Source organism: Benincasa hispida, chromosome 8 (genome assembly GCF_009727055.1).
Source record: "Benincasa hispida cultivar B227 chromosome 8, ASM972705v1, whole genome shotgun sequence".
Lineage (NCBI taxonomy): Eukaryota > Viridiplantae > Streptophyta > Magnoliopsida > Cucurbitales > Cucurbitaceae > Benincasa > Benincasa hispida.
The window spans coordinates 10051239-10059497 of NC_052356.1; positions in this window are offsets into that span (position 1 = coordinate 10051239).

Genomic DNA, 8259 nt, shown 5'->3' on the forward strand with positions numbered 1-8259 from the left:
ATTGCTTTACTATAAAAAAAATGTTGTTAAATCAACTTGAAGTTTAGAAAGAGGGTAGGATTCTAATGCGTTGGACTTAAGCCAACACATAGACCAAGCAGAAAGGACATCCCTCGAAAACACAAAGCACTCGATTGCTTAGAAACCCTAGGCACATCCTTTCGTCTGTGAAATTAATGACGATGTCAAGCACGCCTAATGTCACTTCATATTCCCCTAACAGCCTATAAACTGTCTCTTATACACATCTAGATGTGTATAAGAGACACCCCTAACAGCCTATAAAAGGCATTCTCCTCGGTCTTCTCTCTTCTTTCTTTACTTTCATTCCTTCCTCTCGAAGTCCTTTTCTCTCGAAGCTCTTGCCATCCGTTCGAACTAGGCATTTCAGTTTTCATTCCAGTCATCTCCTTCAGCAATGATGTTAGATGCTTCTGATAGCTAGAACCAATCGCTAAGCTTTGGAGAAGATTCACCGGTAAGCTCTTTTTCCTTTTCTTCCGTTTCAATGTCGCCTCCCTCATCCCCTTGCCCAGCCTCGAAAAGACCTTTTCCGGCCAAACCTTCGCACAGTGGGTCTTCCTCCATCTTTCAGAGACCATCTCGACCTAAACCCTCTAAAACCATCCAAAAACCTCAAATAGAAGAAATCCCACCAGAAGAACGTATTAGCTCATTTTGTATAATTCTGAAATTTAGAGACTTATAGTTGTGCTACTGTGACAAGAAGAGCACAAGAAGGAAGAAATCCACCCCCACCGTCGATCAAGAAGTGGAGAAAGCTTAGCTCGAGAGAGAATTTTCTTCCATTTCTTCTATAAGTTGGTTGTACATGAATTTAAATTAAGCCAAAGAGGACAAGAGATTGTACTCTGTGGCTTGACTCTTTTCTTTTTCATCTCAATTCTAATTCTCTTCATCTCATTTGATTGAGTATTGATTTTGTAAAGACAACCTGTTTCTTTATGAATTCACATATTTGATCTACTACACTTCGCCACTGTTTATTTCTTGCTTCATGTCAGATGCATCTATAATTTCATGCAAAGTCCATTTCTAAATGCTTAAGCCAACCAAATCACTTGGTAAAAGCTACTTTATCTTGAATTATTCGAGAGAATAAGAAAGCAAGCATTAAGTTAAAAACACTTAGTACATCTAGAGATAGAAGCACTAGTGTTTTATTGCATTATGTGATTGACGCATACATCCTAGAGATAGGAAATTGTATGGCATTTGCATTGAGAATAGAAAGTAAGCAGAAATCTAACGCATTTACAGAGATAAACAAGTAAATTCATTTCCATCTGCATCACATCTTATACGTGTACATTTCACTTAGATCGACGCATACCACTTGCACTGAACACCATTTTCACACGATCCCCTGTTTTCTATTTGATCTTTTTGTACCTGCTTGCACGCACACAGTAAACTTAGTGTAGATAACTCATTCCACATTCACTTAGGATACTCTTACATTAGCTACAACGTAAGCTCTATGTTAGCTTTAATCTAAATCCCTGAGTTCAACCCTAGACATACCAGAAACTTGGATTGGATTTATACTTGGATTTGATTCAGGAAAAACTTAAACGCATAAAGAGAAGTGTCACGTGTCCCTTCACACATCACTAACACATCATCAATGCATCATTAACATTTACACCCTATTTTTCCAATTTCCTCATATAATACACTCCTAAGCTCGCATCACGAAGTGAACGAAAAGGGACCTTTGCCTAAAGAAGGTTCTATCTAAGGATTGTGATATTTAAGTTGACGAAAATGGAACACCCTTACCTGGAAACCGACCTGAAAGGTGAACTAGTCAAGATTTGATAAGCATGTAATAATTTATTAATTCATTTAAGTGTTTGGTGAAGTAAAACATTGTGTTAAACTATCCAATATAAGTGTTATATTGGGCAAACCTAAACATCACTTTAATAAATGACTTAACCTAAGTTTAAACTTAGTAGTGAACCTTAATTTATAAAATATAGTGGGAGAAAAAGTATATTTGAGATACATTTACTTTCATGTTCTCCACTAAAAGTTTACATCATGAGATCCATACTCGGCCTCGTGGTGCCCTGGGCGCACCCCCCTTCAGAAGGTGTGTGTATGGGTCAATATCATGTTGAATACAGTGAGTATTTAAAGTGAGTGAGTGAAGGACATATGCCAACATTCCTACGGTCTCCTTCATTAGTATGCAAAGTGAGATTTCATACATGACCTCATGGTGCTCTGGACGCATACTCCATTCGGAAGGTGTTTGTATGGAGTCAATATCAAGGCAAAACTCTAGTAATGGATAAGGTTGCCTTCGTTTTTGCACCAATATGGTTTTTCCCTTCGGTTGACTTATTGAGGTGGAACTCTAAGATCTAAAATGAAGAGTTACACTTACAAGAACCATTAAATTAGTTAATGTTTTATTGACTAGAATAATGATAACTAAACAATATAGGAATAAGAGTTATTCTAAAGTATTGTTTGGTTGAGAGTGTCTCAATTCAGTGGAGGAATAACTAACTACCCTTGGGTGGCTTTTAGTTCTAAGTCACTGAAGTATCATTGTCAAATAATATGAATTTAAGGGATTTCATCATTATGCTTGCTAAAAAGATTGGTTTTAAAGAGTTATGCAGTTATCTAACTTAGATTAAATCTGTTTATTTCGGCAAAACTTACTAGTACGGTAATTAATTTTCTTTCTGCTGACAAACTTACTAGTGATAATTACACAACCTGAAAAAAAACACTATTAACACTGTGCTAGTCATTGACGACCTGAAATTCATCTTAATTGAGGAATGCCCTTAAATACTTGCCCCTAATGTTGCCTGAAATGTTTGTGAGGCATATGAAAGATTGATTAAGGCCAACAAAAAAACTCATGCATAGTTTTAGCCAAGAAGAACAAGAACTTGGTCCCTGCTCAAGAGATCATGGAATCATTGCTTGATATGTTGGGATAGCCGTCTACACATGTCTAGCACGGTGCCCTCAAATTCATCTTTAATGTGCGGATGCAAGAAGGAACCTCTATCAGAGAACATATTCTTAACATGATGGTCCATTTCAATGTGGGCGAGATGAATGGGTTGGTTATTGACGAAGCCAACCAAGTCAGCTTTATTTTGGAGACTTTTTCGAAGAGTTTCCTCTTGTTTTGTAGTAACGCTATTATGAATAAGCTAGACTACAACCTACCACTCTTCTTAATAAACTACAAACTTACGAGTCTTTAATGAATGTTAAAGAGCCACATGGGGAAGCAAATGTTGCCAGCTCTTCTAAGAATGTCCACAGGGGTTCGATCTTTTAAACAAAACTTGGACCTTTTTCTGGTTAAAAAAAGTGGAAGAAGAAAAATAGTGGAAAAGGGAATAAAGTTGCCCCTCTAGATTCTGCCTAAAAGGGCAAAAAGGCCAAACTAGCAAAAAGGGATTCTATTTCCATTTCAATGTAGACAGACACTAGAAAATGAACTGCCTAAAGTACTTAGCTTAAAAGAAGAAAGCCAAAAAAGGTAAATATGATTTGCTTATCTTAGAAACTTGTCTGGTGGAGAATGATAATTATGCCTGGATAATTGATTTAGAAGTCACTAATCATGTTTATTCTTCTTTATATAGAATTAATTTATAGAGGCAGCTAGAAGCTGGTGAGATGACCATGAGGGTTAGAACAGGAGTGGTCATATCAGCCACTGCCATGGGAAGCATAAAATTATCTTTCAAGAAATATTTTTTTATTATTAAGTAATGTATTTATAGTTCCTGATATCAAAAGGAACTTGATTTTAGTAGCATGTCTTATGGAACAAATGTATTCAATTTCATTTTTTGTGAATAAATCATTTATTTTCAAGAATGGTGTTGAGATTTGTTCAGAAACTTTAGAAGATAATTTATATGTGCTAAGACCGTTAGCATCGAAAATGTTCCTCAATACTAAATTATTCAAAAACTTCAACAACTAAAAATAAAAGGCAAAAATTTTCTCCTAAAGAAAATGCTCACTTTTGGCACCTAAGACTATGTCACATAAATCTCGATAGGATTGAGAAATTGGTAAATAATGGACTTCCAAATGAGTTAGAGGAAAGTTAATTACCAGTATGTGAGTCATGCCTTGAAGGCAAGATGACTAAAAGATCTTTTACTAGAAAAGGCTATAGAGCCAAAGAACCTTTCGAGATTTAGGTATCTTTATCTAATGCAACACAAGTCTAAAGCTCTTGAAAAGTTAAAAGAGTATAAGACTTAAGTTGAAACCTTATTAGGTATAACAATTAAGATACTTCGATCTGATAAATATAGAGAGTACATAGACTTAAGATTCCAGACTATATGATAGAACATGAAATCACATCCCAACTTTCAACACTTGGTACACCTCAATAGAATGGTGTATCAGAAAGAAGAAATAGAACCTTGTTCAACATGGTTCAGTCTATGATAAGTTATGATCATTTATATGATTCCTTTTGGGGTTATGCAATAGAGACTGCAATATATATCATGAACAACGCTCCATCCAAAAGTATTTCTGAAAACACCTTTTGAATTATGGAGAGGTTGTAAAAGTAGTTTACAACATTTAAGAATTTGAAGATGCTCAGCACATGTGTTGATTGATAGAATAAACAAACAAAATGCAGAAGCAATCAGAATCATTAGACACTCTAATTACATTTAATTTGAGTTCAAAACATGCAAAAACAGTTTTTTAAGTAAAAATGGTTTAAATTATGTATACCTTTGTAGATTCCCTCTCTTGATCCTTGTTGTACTTCACGAATTTGACCTTCAAATCCTTAGTAGACCACCATGAGAGTTTTCTCTACTATTCTCAACCTTGGAATTGAGTGGTGGAACTCTCAATTGAGATGGATTTTGAGTGGGAAGGAGAGGGTTTGAGAGAGTATCAACAACTTCAGAATTTTCAGAAATTCAGCATGCAAGAACAATGTCAATTCTAAAAATTGAAGTACATATTCAGCTCTAACATGCAAGCACTTTCTTAATATTGCTAATTGACACCTTAAAGAGCAATATCAAAGTGGCTAGGTGTTGAATTAGGGAAAACCCCACTAATAGGATTAATATCTTGAAAATTTCCACTATGTTAATTTAAAACTATTTTAAATTCTCAATTTTCAAAACTTAATTTAATTTAATTGTAACTTAAATTAAATTAAATTAAACTAAAATTCAATTTCCAAAATTGTTTTTTCTTAATGTTGAAATAATTTAATTTAAATAGTTAATTAATTAATAAATTAATATCAAATATAAATTAAAAAAACGTCTAGTTTAAAACATGAACCCTTTTCATGTAATCAATATTTAAATATTTTCAACTTTCCAATTACGTATAATTTCAACAAAATTAAATGTTAATTATATAGAATATAATTGTACAAACCTTAAATTGAAATTGAACACTTCGATATTCAAACCCTAAATTGAAATTTCCACACTTAAAATTGAAATCCTAAATTGAATTTGAACACTTCAAATTCACTCAATAGTCTAATCCAAGGTGTAATGTTTTACGAGCTAGTAGAGGGATCTCATGGACCTACAGATCATGAGCTCCAATGATTTAAGATTAATCGGTTAAACTTTTTAATCCAAATTAATCAATATTCGTTAACCACGGAGACACACTACTATAGCTCGATGGTTGCACTTTCCTCACTGTAGATGTATTTCTGTCTACTTGATTTAACCATAATTAGTAAGTCGATTCTGTTGGGAATGTCCTAAGACTCATAGTTTGTAATTATGGAAACATATTGTACTTATCAATAAAAGTATTGTTGAAGCATTCATTCAATAAAAGTATTACTGAAATTGCATTATGTAATAAAAATTCAATAAACGAATCCATGGCAATAGTATGAATACTATAACTTTATGTAGAGACATAAAAGTATATCAAGTTACAGTGCGTAGCCAAAAAGGTCTATAAGTATATGGATGTGATTGGATACCTCGTCCTGGGGACACTATGGATGCGGCCTACTTTGTATTATGATACAAATGACGTGATCTCGAAATCGTCATGTGGAGACATGCGAATAGATGCATCCTATGCAAAAGAGTTTTGCTTAAGACTAGACCACAATATAGTCACTTTTTCTTTATAACAACCATTTACTGTTAAAACTTCTATTTCAATTCAATGACCTACGGTAACTCGATCTTAATCCTGAGCTAATTATGAAATCCTATTTATTCGGGATTATCCTTTGATCTGCATAGGTAAGAGTAGTTCAACAACACTGCTCAACAAGCCTCTCATTTTGGGGATAAGACCGAATAGATAGCTAGGGACATAATCCTGCAAGATAGAACTCACTTCTACCCGTTCTAAGGTTAGCAGGTAGGTTGTTCCCTTAAATACTGATTCCTGGTCTTGAACAAATGGGCCCCACCCTCTCATGACCAAAAGGGACATGGTTTATTAGTTGGACTATAAACCAATTGTTCAATAGAGGATTAGTGGGAGCTTAAGGAACAAGATGTATTTACAGGGGTAAAACAATAATTTTGACCCATCAATAAATATGAACGACTTGTGAATGATCGACTTATTGATTATGGTTAAATCAAATGGACATAAATATATCTATAGTGCGAAGAGTGCAACCATCGAGCTATAGTGATATGTCTTGGTAGTTAACGAATATTGATTAACTCGGGTTAAAGAGCTTAACCAATTAATCTCAAATTATTGAAGCTCATGATCTGTAGGTCCATAAGGTCTCTCTACTAGCTCGTAAAAGATATGACCTTGGATTAGAAAATTGAGCAAAGTTTAAGTGTTCAAATTTGGAATTAAGGTTTGAATTTGAAAAGTTCAAATTCAATTTAGGGTTTGGATAATTATATTCGATATAATTAAACGTTTAAATTTATAGAAATTAAACGTAACTGGAGATTTTAAAATATTTAAATATTGATTTAAACATTGAACACATGAATATGATTCATGTTTGAATTAGGTGTTTCATTAATTTAATATTTGATATTAAATTTTATTTAATTAATTATTTAAATTAAATCAAATTCAAATTTAGAAAATTCAATTTTTTTAGAAAAATGAATTTTATTTTAACTTAATTAAGTTAAATTTAATTTAATTTGAAAAATGATTTTGAAAGTGGGAAAATCCAACATTTTATGTTGGTAGTGGGGTTTTCCACATTTTGACACCTTGCCCACTCACTTAGTACTAATTGAGGTGTTAATTTGCTAAATGTACGAGTGCTTGCATATTTAAGCTTGTTAAATACTTCATAATTTAGATTTATGAGGCTCATGCAATTTGATTTTTCTGAGATTTTGAAGCTGAAGTTGTTATTGCCTTCAAACTCTCTCAAACCCCTTCAATTCCCTTAAAATTCTGAGTTTCCACCACTCAATCCAAGGCTGAGGATAGTAGAGAAGATTCTCTTGGTGGTCTACTAGAGTTTTAGAGATCAAATTCGTGGAATTCAGTAAGGAATTAAAGTGATTCTACAGAGGTATACACTTATGAATCCCTCTTTTTGTAAAACTATTTCAGAGCATGCTTTAAATTGAAATTAAGTGTAATTAGAGTGCTTAATGATACTATTAGCTTCCGCATTTTGCTCATTTTGACTATCATACCCTTCACAGGTTGTTCACAATAACACCTGTGTCAAATGCTTTTTTACCCCTGAAATTATATCTTGCTCCTTAAGTCCCACTAATCCTCTAATATACAATTCATTTGTGATCGAATCACTAAACCGAGTCCCTCTCGGGCCAATGAAAGGGTGGGATCTCTTGTTCAAGATCTTGAATTAATACTTAAAAGAATAACCTCTCTACTATCCCCAAATCGGGTAGGAGTAAATTCCATCTTACACCCTATGTCCATAGCTATCTACCTGATCTTACCCCTTAAATAGGAGGTTTATTGAGCCGGCGCTGTTGAGCCAACCTTCACCTATGCAAATCTAAGGATAATCCCGAACAAATAGGAGTCTATAGTTAGCTCGGGAATCAGGTCGAGTTATCTAGGTCATCGATTTGAAACAGCCAGTCTTAAATAGTAAATATAAGTGTTTTTTTTATAATAGAAAAATATTTAACATTATAAACTATGAGTTTTCGGATATACAACCCAACAAACAACAAACCCAAAGGTTGGAGATAATGTTTAACATTACAAACTATGATTACTATTTTTGTTTTGAAATTTTTTTAT